Raw genomic sequence first — 16,995 nt, forward strand, 5'->3', positions numbered from 1 at the left:
TTCCGGGTCATAACAGTACATCCGGCCAAACAAATTTAAAGGGTACTCTTAAGAAGGAAGAAAAAAAAAAAAAAAAAGCTGCTGAGAATTTTTTTTTTTTGGGTGTTTTTCCTCTTCTTCTTTGGGTTCTGTGGAAGATTCCTTTTTTCTAGCATGGATGAATTGGGTGAGCGTGTTGCTCATCTTGATGCTAAGGTTTGTCGTATAGAGTCTTATCTTGCACAGACTCCCCTTGCAGGGCCTAAAATTCCCGTTCCTGAAATTTTTTCGGGAGATAGGTCGAGATTTTTGAGCTTCAAAAATAATTGTAAATTATTTTTTGACCTGCGCCCTAAGTCCTCAGGGAATCCCGTACAGCAGGTTAAGATTGTCATCTCCTTGCTGCGTGGTGACCCTCAGGACTGGGCCTTCTCTTTAGCGTCTGATGATCCGATTCTCAATGATGTGGACTCCTTTTTTCAGGCCTTGAGATTATTATATGACGAACCCAATATTGTGGACCAAGCAGAAAAGGTCTTGTTGTCCTTAACTCAGGGTTTGGATTCTGCAGAAACGTTTTGTCAGAAATTTCGTAAGTGGGCGGTCCTTACCAAATGGAATGATGATGCGCTTGCGGCTCTTTTTCGCAAGGGTATGGCGGATGCTGTGAAGGATGTAATGGTAGGATTTCCCGTCCCTTCTGGTCTTGATGCCTCTATGACCTTGGCCATTCAGATTGATAGGCGTTTACGTGAGCGCAGGAAGATACCTGCTGGTTTTGTGCCTGTGGAACAGCCTTTGGAGCCTATGGAGTGTGATAGGGTCCTTTCTAATGCTAGTCAGCAGGGGTTCAGACGGAAGAATAGACTGTGCTTCTATTGTGGAGACGCTTCTCAAAACATCTCTGTCTGCCCTAAACGTGAAAGGAGATTGGCTACTTCTGTTACTGTGGGTTCTTTGCAACCAAAGTTTCTTTTGTCTGTCCCATTGATTTGCTCATTGTCTTCCTTTTCTGCATTTGCCTTTGTGGACTCAGGGGCAGCGCTCAATTTGATGGATTTTGGGTTTGCTAGGGATTGTGGTTTTCCCATGGTTCCTTTGCAAACTCCTATTCCTTTAAGAGGCATTGATGCTACCCCTTTGGCAGAACATAAACCCCAATTTTGGACCCAGGTGCCTATGAGAGTTGCACCAGCGCATCAGGAAACTTGTACATTTTTAGTATTGCATAATCTACAGGACACCTTGGTACTGGGATTTCCGTGGTTGCAGACCCATAATCCGGTTCTTGACTGGAGATCCTTGTCGGTAACTAGTTGGGGTTGTCAAGGTTTGCATCAGGACCTTTCCGTGTCCTCCACATCTGCTCAGGCAGTTGATGTTCCGTCTTTCTTGTCTGATTTCCGTGATGTATTTAATGACCAGGAATCTGATTCTCTGCCCCCACACTGGGACTGTGACTGTGCCATTGAGTTGGTGCCCGGTTGTAAATTTCCCAAGGGGCGAATTTTCAACTTGTCTGTGCCCGAACATGATGCCATGCGGTCATACATCAGAGAATCATTGGAGAAGGGGCACATTCGGCCCTCCTCTTCTCCTTTGGGGGCTGGCTTCTTCTTTGTTGCTAAGAAAGATGGTTCGTTGAGGCCTTGTATTGATTACCGTCTTCTTAATAAAATTACGGTCAAATATCAGTACCCTTTGCCTCTGATGTCTGATCTGTTCTCTAGAGTGCAGAGTGCCAAATGGTTTACGAAACTGGATCTCAAGAGTGCGTATAATCTCATCCGTATTAAGGAGGGTGATGAATGGAAGACGGCTTTTAATACTCCTGAGGGGCATTTTGAGTACCTAGTGATGCCTTTTGGGCTCACTAATGCACCTTCCGTCTTCCAGGCTTTCATGAATGATATTTTTCGGGACCTTATTGGTAAATTTTTGATTGTGTATTTGGATGACATCTTGATTTTTTCTGATGATTGGGACTCTCATGTGGGGCAAGTACGGGATGTTTTTCAGATACTTAAGGATAATGCACTGCACGTTAAGGGGTCAAAGTGCCTCTTTGGATTTCCTTTTTGGGCTTCATCCTGTCTCCCTCCGCTATTGAAATGGACCCGGTTAAGGTTCAGGCTATTTATGACTGGGTGCAACCGACTTCTCTAAAATCCCTGCAGCGTTTTTTGGGGTTTGCTAATTTTTACCGTAAATTTATAGCCAATTTTTCTGCCATTGTCAAACCTCTGACAGATTTGACAAAGAAGGGAGCTGATGCTGAGCATTGGACCCCTGAGGCTATTGTGGCCTTCCAGGAGATTAAAAGGCGATTCACTTCTGCCCCAGTTCTGCAGCAACCTGATGTGTCTCGCCCATTTCAAGTTGAGATTGATGCCTCAGAGATCAAGCTCATTTATTTTAAGCTATTATAATAGCAAACATTGAGGAAACTTAATGGCATCCAAAAAGTGGCTGTTGGACTCCATTAGTGTCCCACTGGTGCCAAGCAATTTCCAGCACCTCTGCATTGCACCCTCAAGCTCATTTTTACTAAGCCATTATAATAGCAAACACTGAGGAAACTTAGTGGCATCTTAAAAGTGGCTGTTGGACTCCATTAGTGTCCCACTGGTGCTAAGCAATTTCAAGCACCTCTGCATTGCACCCTCAAGCTCATTTTTACTAAGCTAATATAATGGGTGAGGGGAGTGCAAACACAATGCTTGATGAGGAAGTTCTAGATCCCACCTACTGTCAACCCACAGTCAGGCACTCGAGGAGGTCAACAGAGGCGGTGGAGGAGGATGCAACTGACGACGAAGTTACCTTGCGCCTTCTTGGACAGAGTCGGAGTACTGGTAGCACATCTACAACTGCATCCTCAGCCACCACTCTGCCTCTGAGCACTAGTCGGGGTGGCTCAGCTGGTTGCATGTACTCTAAGCCTTGCCTAGCCTGGTCCTTTTTTGACCTTGCAAAGGATCGCCCAAATCTTGTGATCTGTAAAATTTGTCGGGATGGGGATGGCGGCCAGATTAGTTGCCAATGCTTTTGTCACCTTTTTGCCAATGATTTGTGATGGTCTTCCATGGTTCCGGGTCATAACAGTGCTGCCAGTTAGTGGCATCCTAACAATGGCGGCTGTTGGACACCATTAGTGTCCCACTGGTGCCAAGCAATTTCCAGCACCTCTGCATTGCACCCTCAAGCTCATTTTTACTAAGCTATTATAATAGCAAACACTGAGGAAACTTAGTGGCATCCAAAAAGTGGCTGTTGGACTCCATTAGTGTCCCACTGGTGCCAAGCAATTTCCAGAACCTCTGCATTGCACCCTCAAGCTCATTTATTTTAAGCTATTATAATAGCAAACATTGAGAAAACTTAGTGGCATCCAAAAAGTGGCTATTGGACTCCATTAGTGTCCCACTGGTGCCAAGCAATTTCCAGCACCTCTGCATTGCACCCTCAAGCTCATTTTTACTAAGCTAATATAATAGCAAACTGTGCTGCCAGTTTAAGGGCCATAGTTGCATTGTCAGGGATAGTCAATGTTGTTTCTTCTGCTGTCAATAAAGCTAGACCCCCTCTGCAATCTACACCACCTCTCAATTTTTACTACCACATTTTAAGTGGACAATCTTGTCGCTATCAAAATGAGTGGCAAAATGACAGATGCTGGTGGAAAGGGGAAGAGTCGTGTTGGAAAAGGAAAAAAAGTTGTTCTCCGTGAGGAAGGTGGCAAAGCTACATTAACATCTGCTGAAGATAGACCATCTTCCAGCAAAAGTAAGATGTCTACTACTTTCCGTGGAAAATCCGATGTGCTCCCTTTTTTACGGACCCGAACAACTGTAAGAAAGGTAGATGATGCACAAAAAAAGAACATGCTTGAATGGATCTCAAGTGCTCCAACAAGTGCCCTCTCCTCCACTTCAACTACCGCATCCAAAAAAACCAGTCCTCTAAGTTGTCATCCCAATCACACTTGCTTTCTCCCAGCTCTCAAGTCTCCATCCGCCCTGCACTGTATGGTGGAACAGAGATGGCTGAGTCTGCAGAGCTGTTCAGTCACACTATAAACTTAGAATCAGAGGTATGCTCCCAAGCTACAGTGAGTACAGACCAGGAAATGGTCTGCAGTGATGCCCAGAACCTTTGTGACTCAGATTCAGGCTGTGATGGCCAAGTTTCTGAGCATAATGTTGACCCTTATTCACAAACTGTAAAACCTGTTGTTATAGACAATGAGGAACATACTGATGACGATGAGATGCAGATACCAGATTGAGATGAGAAATTAAATATTCTGTCAGGGCAGGAAGAGGCTAGGTCTGAGGGTGAGGGGAGTGCAAACACAATGCTTTATGAGGAAGTTCTAGATCCCACCTACTGTCAACCCACAGTCAGGCACTCGAGGAGGTCAACAGAGGTGGTGGAGGAGGATGCAACTGACGACGAAGTTACCTTGCGCCTTCTTGGACAGAGTCGGGGTACTGGTAGCACATCTACAACTGCATCCTCAGCCACCACTCTGCCTCTGAGCACTAGTCGGGGTGGCTCAGCTGGTTGCATGTACTCTAAGCCTTGCCTAGCCTGGTCCTTTTTTGAAATTGCAAAGGATCGCCCAAATCTTGTGATCTGTAAAATTTGTCGGGAATCTGTTAGTAGAGGCAAAAACCTCAGCAGTTTGACAACTTCTTCCATGAATCGTCACATGAATAAATATCATATGTGTCAGTGGGAAGCTCACCGTGCTGCAAAGCGGCCTAGCATAGTGGACCATCCACTGCCTGCCCCTTTTAGTGCATCCGCACGCTCTTCATCTTCTAGGACTGTGGGGACAGCTGTCACACCTGGTTTTCCACGCACAACTTCCACCATTGTAACCGCAACATTCAGTTTTCTTGGTAGGTCATCAGTTAGTTTGGAAGGCGAAACAAGCGCATGTGTACAGCTCTCTCAGACATCGATAGCACCAACGTTGGATGAAGGCAACATCATGTCTACGCCTACACTTTCCTCACAAACCTGCATTTTTCAAGGGACACCCTCCTAACAACCGTCTACACACAGCAGCCAGATCTCTGTCCCTCAGATGTGGACAAATAAAAGGCCATTTCCTGCGACACATGACAAAGCAAAGAGGTTGACTTTAACCCTCTGTAAGCTCTTGGCTACCGAAATGCTGCCTTTCCGCCTGGTGAACACACAGGATTTTAGAGACCTTATGTCTGTTGCTGTGCCCCAGTACCAGATGCCCAGTCGCCACTACTTCTCTAAGAAAGGTGTGCCTGCGCTACACCAGCATGTCGCACACAACATCACTGCTTCCTTAAGAAACTCTGTGTGTGAACGGGTGCATTTCACCACCGATACTTGGACCAGTAAGCATGGACAGGGACGTTACATGTCGCTAACTGGGCACTGGGTAACTATGGTGATAGATGGTGAAAGGTCTGCTGCACAAGTCTTGCTGTCCCCACGACTTGAGTGTCAATCCTCTGTCTGTCCAAGTTCCTCCACTGCTTCTGCCTCCTCAACCTCGTCTGGGTCCTCCACCTCCGCCCCAAGCCTGCCTGGTCAGGCCACCAGCATTGTAACTGCGCAGAAGGAATCATGCACCCCTAATTACTATGCTGGCAGCAGAGCGCAACGGCATCAGGCGGTCTTTATCTTGAAATGTCTTGGAAATAAGAGTCACACAGCGGCTGAGTTGTGGGCAGCTCTGGAGACTGAGTTTGGTAAATGGTTGTCTCCACTCAACCTGCAGCCTGGTAAGGCCGTGTGTGACAATGCTGCAAACCAGGGTGCGGCCCTTCGCCTGGGCAAGGTGACACACGTGCCTTGTAAGGCTCATGTGTTGAACCTTGTTGTCTAGCAATTTTTAACACACTATCCCGGCCTAGATGGCCTTCTGAACAGGGCACGAAAACTGTCTGCTCACTTCCGCCGTTCAACCGCCGCAGCTGAGCGACTTTAATCGCTCTAGAAGTCTTTCAGCCTGCCGGGTCATCGCCTTTAAATGCGATGTGCCGACACGCTGGAATTCGAGTCTCCACATGTTACAGCGACTGTGGCAGCACCGCCGAGCACTGGTGCAATACGTCATGACGTATAGCCTGGGCCAACGAGATGCAGAGGTGGGGCAGATCACCCTGATGGAGTGGTCTCAGATCAAGGACCTATGCACCCTTCTGCACAGTTTTGACATGGCGACGAATATAGTTAGCGCTGACAATGACATTATCAGCATGAAAATTCCAGTCATTTACATGCTGGAGCAAACGCTAAACACTTTTCGGAGTCAGGGGGTGGGACAACAGAAAGGGGATGAACTACAGAAGGATTCATATGTGCAAGGGAAAACAACATCACCAAGGTCCAGACGTTCATCATCACCAAGGCGGCAGGCATGGGACCATGGGGGACAGGGATCAACAAGGGCGCATGGTAGCAGGCGAAATGTTGCGGAAGGTGCAGGAGAACATGAAGAAATAAAGGACAAACTGTCCATGGACATGGAAGACTCAGCGGATGAGGGAGACCTTGGTCAAATTTCAGTTGAAAGAGGTTGGGGGGAGATGTCAGAGGAAGAAAGAACGGTTAGCACCTCTATGCCACAAACACAGCGTGGACTTGGTCCATATGGCTGCGCAAGACACATGAGCGCCTTCTTGCTGCACTACCTCCAACATGACCCTCGTATTGTCAAAATTAGAAGTGATGATGACTACTGGCTTGCCACACTATTAGATCCCCGGTACAACTCCAAATTTTGTGACATAATTCCAGCCATAGAAAGGGACGCACGTATGCAGGAGTATCAGCAGAAGCTGCTACTCGATCTTAGCTCGGCTTTTCCACCAAACAACCGTGATGCATGGAGTGAATCTCCCAGTTGTACTTGAGAAACATGGGACGGTCTCGTCATCATCAATAGTCTACCCGTACCATCAGCACCGTATCTGGTGCTGGTAACAGCAATTTTATTGAATCGTTTCATAATTTTTTTTAGACCATCCTTTGCAAGGCCACCAGAGACAACAAGTCTGACACATAGTCAACGGCTGGAGAGGATGATACAGGAGTATCTCCAAATGAACATCGATGCCATGACTTTGCAAATGGAGCCTTGTTCATTTTGGGCTTCAAATCTTGAAAAATGGCCAGAGCTCTCCCCTTACGCCTTGGAGATATTGTCGTGTCCAGCTGACAGCGTTGTCTCAGAACATGTCTTCAGTGCTACTGGGTGTGTGCTGACAGATAAGCGCACGCGTCTGTCCAGTGACAATGTGGACAGACTAACGTTCAACAAAATTAACAAGTCTTGGATCCGCAAGGAATTTACTACCCCTGTGTCATCCTGGGGAGAGTAAATACTTGTGTATTTTGAATGTGCTTGGAGTCCGCTTGCTTGCAGTGTTTCTGAAAAAGATCCAAGATGAACAGATTGGGGATCAGCAAAGACTTTGCTACCCACTCCAGTGTCATCCTGGGGACAGTTAAGGATGGCGTATTTTTGAATGTGCTTGATGCAAATCTGCTTGTGAAGTGTATAACTGGGGCACAAGTGCTGCCACTGAAGAGGTGTCTGTGTGGCCCAATTTTTGGAAAAAAGGAGACTCCGCTTGGAGTAACCCTTGCTTGCAGTGTTTCTAAAAATGATCCAAGATGAACAGATCGGGGATTAGCAAAGACTTTGCTACCTACCCTCGTGTCATCCTGGGGATAGTTAAGGATGGTTGTGCTTGATGCAAAACTACCTGTGAAGTGTACAACTGGGCCACAAGTGCTGCCACTGAATTGGTGTCTGTGTAGCCCAATTTTTGGAAAAAAGGGAGACCCTGCTTTGAGTCACCTTGCAGTGTTTTACATGATCTTAGAAGGGCATGCCATGCCTATATCTGTGTCTCGTCCTCTTTTTCCTCGTAACGCTGTTTTGTTTTTGCATGAGAATTTGTTCTTGTCACTTTCCCATGTGTTTATGTTGTGTTGTGAGTTGTTTGTCACCTTTTGGACACCTTTGAGGGTGTTTTCTAGGTGTTTTTATGTGTTTGTGATTGCCTCCCATTGTTTCCTAAGGGGTTCGAGTGGTTCGCCGAACCGAACTCGAACACGACCTCCGTTCGGCGAACCAAGCTCGAGCCAAACCGCGACCGGTTCCGTCATCTCTAGTTAGGATGAACTGCAATTCCAAGTCAGGTTATTAAACTTGGGGTTATTAATTTTGGAAAACAAAGACTTAGGTGGGCTTTACATGCTGCAACATCGCTAGCAATTGCTAGCGATGTCGATAGCAATAGCACCCGCCCTCGTCGCACATGCGATATGTGGTGATTCCTGCCGTAGCGAACATTATCGCTATGGCAGCTTCACACGCACATACCTGGTCGGCGACGTCACTGTGACCGCCGGAACAATATTTTCTTCAAGGGGGAGGTGCGTTCGGCGTCACAGCGACATCACAGCGACATCACCGCAACATCACTAAACAGCGGCCAATAGAAGCGGAGGGGCGGAGATGAGCGGGATATAAAATCCCGCCCACCTCCTTCCTTCCACGTTGCTGGTGGAGGCAGGTAAGGAGATGTTTGTCGTTCCTGCAGTGTCACACACAGTGATGTGTGGTTCTGCAGGAACGACAAACAACATTGTACCAGCAGCAGTAACGATATTATGAAAAGGAGCGATGTGTCACCGATCAACGATTTTTAACGTTTTTGCGATCGGTGATCATCGCTCCTAGGGTTTTCACGCTTGATGTCGGTAACGGCGCCGGATGTGCGTCACTAACGATGTGACCCCGACGATATAACGTTACCGATGTCACAACGTGTAAAGACCGCCTTAGATGTGATCTTATTACAATGTGCAAATATATGAGGGGATAGCATAATGATCTTTTTACACCTAGGAATGCAATCATGACAATGGGTCATCCTTTACTTATATAAGAATGAAGGTTTAATCACAGGCACAGATTCCTTACAGACATGTAGGGCTAACAGGCACAGGTGTATCCATGTTCCACCTGCCCCTGCTTGCCACTTAGATTGCACTGTCAAAATGTGACAGCACTTGTGATAGTCATCACTGAGCCCCAGATCCCGAAAAATAAGAATGCTCTGGGTTTCAGAAAGTGGCGCAAAAAGCACAATTCTTTTTTTTTCACAATTTTCAGAATTTTTTTTAAACCCTTAGATAAAAGTATATATGTTTGGTACCTACAAACTTATACTAACCTCAGGCATCATACGGACACATCAGTTTTACCACATAATGAATATGGGGAATAAAAAATCCCAAAAACAATCGTGCAATTTGATTTTTTTTGCAATTTCACGGCACTTGCAATTTTTTCCTGTTTTCCAGTACACTATACGGTAAAACTAATGTTTTCATTCAGAAGTACAACTCGTCCCACAAAACATAAGTCCTAATATGACAAGATTGATGGAAAAATAAAAAAGTTATGGCTCTCAGAAGAAGTGGAGTAAAAAGTGAAAATGAAAAATGGAAAATCGCCCGGTGGTACAGGGTTTAATTTAGTACTTGAGAAGATATCATGAAATCATGAGGCCTATCAGTGACGTATAATATGTATAAATTTCATTAAATTATTATCAATTGTCTGTAACTGAAAAGAAATAAAAAAACTTGGAGCTTGTTTGACATACCCAGTATAAAAAATTATTCTACAAATTATTGCAATTTCATGTCGTGTTACTCCGTTTGCCATGTTAATTATGTCTTTTCCTGCATTTCGTTTGTCTCAGGACTAGAGATGAAAAGTTCTGGGTTTGTATCAAAATCGAACACTGGGTTTCCAGGGCTCGAGCCTGAACACAGTCTTTTAAAAATAGTCTAGCCAAGTTCAGGTGATGTTCATATGCTAATCACTCATCGGGGTGCTTGGGTCCCTCGGTGCTCAGCCCAGTGAGAGCCAATTGCAGTCTCTGAATCACTTTATCTCGGGGTAAAAACAACATTTTCAAATGTTGTGTGTAAAAAAAAAAGAAGAAAAGGAAATCCTTCCCTTGTCCAGAAATCCTTTGTTTGTGGCTGGCTGTATGTAGTTGGAGAGTCAAATTGCCCAATCACTGATTTCCACTATACTCGTAACTCAACTCGAGCTAGTTAGTTTGGGTCCTCATTGACTTATATGTGGTTTGGGGTGCGAGAATAAGTTCAGGTCAAGTCTAGGTCCTGACAGTAACCGGACGCGGTGAACCCAAACAGCCAAGAGTTTGCTAATTTCTACTCAGGACCACTCAATAAGACTCACAAGATGACCTCTGTTCTAGACTAGAACGAATTAGTATTTCATCTAACGAATACCTGATAGAAAACAATTTCTAGAACACTTTTGCTATGTTTGCATTTTTAAAGTTACAATACTTACGGTACTTGAGAGGAGGGTAACATTGATGAACAGACCTGTCAAGAAAAAAGATCTCAGCTGTATTTCAGATACCTTTTCATTTATAATTTTAAAGTCACAATACATCTGCATTGTTTAAAGAAATGTTAAAATCTGACATAAAATCTGTAGTAAGGAGAGTATAGGCAACTGTCAGTATCTGTAACAAATACTACAACATAAATAATGTTAATGTCATATCCATCCAGGAGCCATGGTTTGGAGATGCTGACAGCACTTGACAGGAGTTAGGGTAATCTAAGCTTCTATCATTGAATTATCTTGACAGTGCAGGAGGGTAGCATTAAGCCAGGAAAGAGATAATAAGGCTCTTTTGTCTTCTCACTGCTAAAAGACACATGCTAGACCTAAACAGATGTTTATTGCCGTAGGATCTGGCCGTCAGCAAAGGCTTTAAAACAAGAGCACATTGTCTAACCACTGCAAAATGATGTTTTTTGTTTGTTGATGCATTATATATACCATTGCGGGAAGTAAATGTCTACTGTCTATCTGTAGTTATATCTTCTTCTCGTGAAGTTGGGTGATAAAAAACACAACTGCATTACAAAATTAATTTACAGTAACCAACTCGTGGCACTTATCAACGACTAATAGGCAAAGCTTTACTATTCAGCAGTTAATTGCCTGTTTACACCAGCAGACTGCTCTTAAAGGGAATCTCTCAGTAGATTTTTTTTCCACTAGGGTACGCTCACTCAAACATAGGAAATGGATGAGTGCAATGCGAGAAAATCTCACATTGCACTCGGACCAATATTAGTCAATGAGGCACAGCAGTTGGTCAGCTTTTTTCTCAACCAGATTCTGGATATGAGAAAAGTTGCAACATGCTGCAATTTGATCCAGAATACGTCCGACACTCGCCAATACAAGTCAATGGGTGCGAGAAAAAAACTGACGTCATACGGATAGCACACAGACCATCCTAGTGACGTCCGTTTTTATGGATACATTGCTATCATGTACCACAGAGCACTGTAAATGGTTCTGTACATGACTGTAAATGACTAATAGCTGCTGAGAAAAAAAAACAGATTTCACACTGACAGCACACGGATGACAAGTGAGAAAAAATAGTCCTACTCTCCTGGATGAGAATGGGACCATTTTTGCATACGTCCATGTGACTCTAGCCTTAATCTGAGAACATCATAAAGTAGGGTCAGAGATCCTGATTCAAGAGAAGTGTCACTAATAATGTTGCTTTGTGCACTTTTGATAAAAATCACTGTTTTACTGTATAAGCATGAGATTAACACTAGAGGACTAGTAAATCTGTTGCCATGTAGTCCTCCATATGAATGAGATCTGCATATCCCTGCCCAAACATTGATTGGCAGCTTTTTTCCTATGTACAGTGTACACAGAAAGCTGTCAATCAGTGGTGCGGGCTGCATTATACAGAGTTTTTCATTCAAAAGACTGCTATATCAGCGGCAGATAAAATAGTGAATTTTATAAAAAAAAAAATACTCTAAGCCATGAAGTGAGCGATATATCAGTGGAATCAGAGTCTCTGACCCAGATCATGAAGAACTCAAATGGGGTGGGAAAAAACCTGGTCACAGATGCTTTTTAATGACTCCCTAAACAATCTGTAATTTGTTATTCAGCATGCATAGGCTGCCATCATCCTCAGCAGTGCAAGTCCTGTTTACACGGATGACATGCTGCTGAGAATAATGTTTTATAGGCAGCCCGATAGATAATATTTATTAATTAAGAAGCATTTTGCATGTTCAGCAAGGGATCGTCAGCCTGTTTAAATTGCACAATTATACAAAAAAGAGCATTCCAATGAGCACTTATTCACAATAGTCTTGCAGTGTAAGTGAACCCCAATAATGGTGGTATTCCAGAAATATATGCCATAATACAATTGCAATTCCTGATTCACCTATCAAGCTAGATCCCAATTTCAATATACAGTGGGGAAAATAAGTATTTGATACCCTGCCAATTTTGCAAGGTTACCCAACAAAGAATAAAGAGGTCTGTAATTTTTATCTTAGGTACAATTCAACTGACAGACATAATTTAAAAAATATCCAGAAAATCACATTGTATGATTTTTAAATAATTCATTTTTATTTTCTTGCATGAAATATGTATTTTATCACCTACCAACCAGCACTCCTACTTTGCACTCATTACATGTATTATTTGCATCTGTTTGAACCTGTATAAAATACACCTGTTCACACATTGAATCAATCACACTCCAATATCTCCACCATGGCCAAGACCAAAGAGCTTTCTAAGGGCACCAGGGAAAAATTGTTGACCTGTACAAGCCTGGGATGGGCTACATGACAATAGGCAAGCAGCTTGGTGAGAAAGCAACAACTGTTAGTGCAATTATTAGCAAATTTTAAAAACACTAGATGACTGCCAATCTTACTCATCTAGGGCTCCATGCAAGATCTCGCCTTGTGGGGTAAGCATCCTTCTGAGAAAAGTCAAGAATCAGCCCAGAATTATATGAAAGGATCTGGTCAATGACCTGAAGAGAGCTGGGACCACAGTCTCAAAGATTAAAGTTAGTAACACATTACACTGTTATGAATTAAAATCCTGCAAGGAACGCAAGGGAGGCCTAGCCAGTCTCCAGACCTGAACTAAATAAAATTCTTTGGAGGGATCTGACACTCAATGTTGCCCAGCAACAGCCTTGAAACCTAAAAGATCTGGAGAAGATCTGTATGGAGGACTGGGCCAAAATCCCCATTGCAATATATGCAAACTTGGTCAAGAACTACAGGAAACATCTGACCTGTGTAATTGCAAACAAAAATTTCTGTACCAAATAATAAGTTATGTTTTTATATTGTATCAAATACTTATTTCATGCAATAAAATTCAAATTAATTATTTATAAATCATATAATGTGGATTTTTTTTAATTTTGTCTGTCACAGCTGAAGTATACCTTTGATAAAAATTAGAGACTTCTCCATTCTTTGTAGATGGTATAATTTGCAAAGTTGTCAGTGTATCAAATACTTTTTTCCCCCTCTGTAAGTCCATATTCTATAACAGTTTGTGTAAAACATTATGCATGTAGTGTTCGGACCCACTGCCATGCAAAAACTCTAAGATTCACATATGTCACGCTCCCCGGGCCCCGACGCCGTTCCTCACTCACCGCTCCGGCCCCCGGGTCCCCTGCCTCCAGTCACACGTCCTCCTCGGCACCCTCCAGGCTCCCGGGCTCCCGTTCCTGGCGCTCCTCTGCGACCCAGGACACCCTGTCTGTCTCCCCTGCATCCTCGGCACCGCTCCCTGCTCTGGCCTCCGGCACCCGGGCATCGCGCATGCGCATTAGGGCGCGCGCGCGGTCACTGACTTCCTCTTAAAGACCCAGTACTCCTAAACAGGATATTGCATCAGTCAGGGTCAGGTATATTAGGAGCTTCCTGCCTCTAGGGCGTCGCCTGTTCTACGAGTTCTGTAGCTAGGAGTTCAGGTCCCCTTTGCTGTGCCTCGTTCTCACTTTATGTCTTCCACAGAACCAGTTCTACCAAGCAAACCTGGTCCTGACCATAACCTGTCCAAGTGGTCCTACGGGGACTGTCAGCTGAGACGCCACCATCTTCTGCAGTCTGAACCTGCCTTCTACCCTCGGCTTCACCTGGTGACCTCAGCCTCCTCTACCGGTTGGACTCTGCTCACGTCTGACGTCTCTACCTGCCACCGGTACCCGGGCACCGTCATCACACCTGGCACCAGGAACTCTTTGTCCCCAGGGACTTCCTCATTCCAGCTTCCGGAAAGGACTCTGACCTTATCCCGCTTAGTGCTCCGGCAACCGTGCGCCTAGGCCCTCTGGTGGGGTGACCGGACAGTCCCTGTATAGGGGTTAGCTCTGTGTTGCTTCACTGGGGGAGTCCGGTGCACGGCCCAGAGGATCCACCACCCGGGCGTAACAACATATAGGACGTTCTCTATGGGATCCATTTCTTGCTTCACACTGATAGCCTTTATTGGGCAAGCCTATGCAAATCGCATCCTTGGGTCATGTGACCACCAATTTGCATCAGAACACGAAAATATCATGAAATTGTGTGAATTACATAATGGTTCTCACTGGGATTGAAACAAAGTTTTTGGATGTAGTGTATCAGAGGAAAAACAAACCTCACCCTCTCGCCCCCCGGAAATGCTTTCTTTATGGCTGGCTGCATGTAGGAGATGAACTGCCCAAACATTAACTTCCAAGAGATTTATTATTTGAGTTAAGCCCTTTCAGAGAGTCTTGACCTGCTCAAATTAAATCAAGTACCGAGCACCCGAGCATTTTAGTGCTCGCACATCTTTACATATAATACCTGTGCTCTCATTTTATCACCTAAATGATATTTCCAAGGATGCAGGTGCATACAGCTAAAGTCGTGTAGATCTATTATTTGATGCAAGTTGCTATTACTGTGTAAATCCGCTAGTTTATCCCCTGGACCACTACCTTGTTATTTTTAAGTTTCACATGTAATTGGTGTTTATACTGCCCAGATGAAAAAAGGAACATTAAGCTAGTAAGTACCCAAAAAAAGAGCTATACAATTTACTAGACTTCTGTACACTGCATAATACACAACTGATAACCATCTGTAATATGAAGAGGAAAATGTAGACTTTGGATTCAATTTCAAATAAAAAATACTTATCCAGAGGTTCTTCTGAAAACAGCTTCATTTTGTAGCTATTGATTTTGTCTCTATAGCACTTCAAACTCAGTGCTAGAAAGTAAATTAACATCATCTAGCTCTGTTTCACAAAATAATCATTCTAAAATGATAGAGTCTAAAAAGTAGTGATTTTGCAGACTTTCATTAACCCATACTTTTTATACAATAATAATAAAAAAAAGTGTAGAGATTAGAATTATTCATTTAAAGGAAGTTCTAGCGATCTCAACTTATTCTTGTATTAAAAGGATGCAAAATCTTCAGACTTGTTTACAACCAAAATCTCCTAATTATATACACGATATCACAAAGAGATTCAAATATTTAAAACTTAACTTTTCCACTATGCAGAGACAGATCTAAGATCGAGATAAGAATTAATTTGTGTTCATCATGTGACTGCTCATATGCGATCTGCATACTAAGTCAGGTCCCGCTAAGATGCTCTTCCTGAGTCTGTCAATGTACTGTAAAACTTGCTTCATTGAGAGAATCTGGAGTAAATAGCGCTTGACCGTAAGTATTGAAATAAAAAATGAGTGGTCATAGGATGACTTTTGAACTTGCAAGCAGAGCTGAATCATGACAGTGTACATGTTACATGCTGTTCAGATGCCACTGTGCTTAATTTAATAGTTGTTCAGGTTTGTAATGAAAGTCTATTGTCACTGTATGTGACTACAGACTTCTGAATCCATAATACAAGAGAATCGAGTGAGGTACCGCATATCTATTGGGCACGTGACCACTTTTATGCAAATCGCATACTTACTTCAGCTCCCGCACTCACTGCTAGTGCGAAAGACTCCTAACAGCATGAAGTGCAAACACAGTGAGGATTCTGAAGTCTGCTTTTACAAGGAGATTTTTGCAGGCATTGCCAACTGTCATGGTGGCATCTAGATCTGTGGAAACTACAGATTCTGGCACTCTGCCTGCTAACTTCTCTGAAGTATGTGTTCAGCGCAGCGAGATGCGGTCATTGACCCACATGCTTAGGCAGGCAAGCAAGAGTTAATCTTTGCAGAGATGTTTGTTAGTCTCTTTGATCCCATGCTGTGGGTGAGCCAATCATGTTCACTTCCCTCCTATATATGCTGGTTGGATTGATTCACTAGTGCCAGTGATGGTTTACCTATACTGGTCTGGTGAGGTGTTGTGATCCAGATTTAATAGATTCTTGTGCTTGTTGTGTATTACTGCTTTGAGCAGTTGTGGTGTTAACCCTTGTTGTCTATTTGTTGCTACCTTCATGCTCTTGCTTTACTCCTTAGTCCCTTACTGTTTGTTCTTGCGAGTTTGCAGTGTGTCTGAGTTTTGGTTTTCTCCTGTATGTCTTAATCTGTGTGAACTCAGACATCTCCATCATTAGGAGTAACTCTGAGGCTAATGATAGCCTAGGGTGCCCTGGTGTGATGGACAGCATAAGAGCCCCCTGTCCCTCGACATCCTGCAGTCACAGTTTGACATCTGCAGTCACATAGTGTGGCTGCAAATTGACATCACAACACTGTACAATACCTTTAATGATCCTTACATAAATAAAAATGTAGTAAGCCTTAACTTCTCAGACTGTACCTTGTTAAAATGGCCATATATCACATGATCTTAAAATATATACATTGTTAAAGGTGTACAGGATCAGGAACCATAACAACAAAGGAATTGATAACCAGAATAACTATCAGTACAGAAATACATCATCAGAACTTCTATCAATATATGAGTACATTACTAGAACCACCTTCAGTACAGAATTATATCATCAGAACCACCATCAATATAGAAATACATAACCAGAACCCCAACCAATACAGAAATAGAGCGAGCATCATAACCTCCATTAGTACATAAAAACAACACTGGAACCACTTTCACTACAGAAAT

This window comes from Anomaloglossus baeobatrachus, chromosome 1 (genome assembly GCF_048569485.1).
Source record: "Anomaloglossus baeobatrachus isolate aAnoBae1 chromosome 1, aAnoBae1.hap1, whole genome shotgun sequence".
Taxonomy (NCBI): Eukaryota; Metazoa; Chordata; class Amphibia; order Anura; family Aromobatidae; genus Anomaloglossus; species Anomaloglossus baeobatrachus.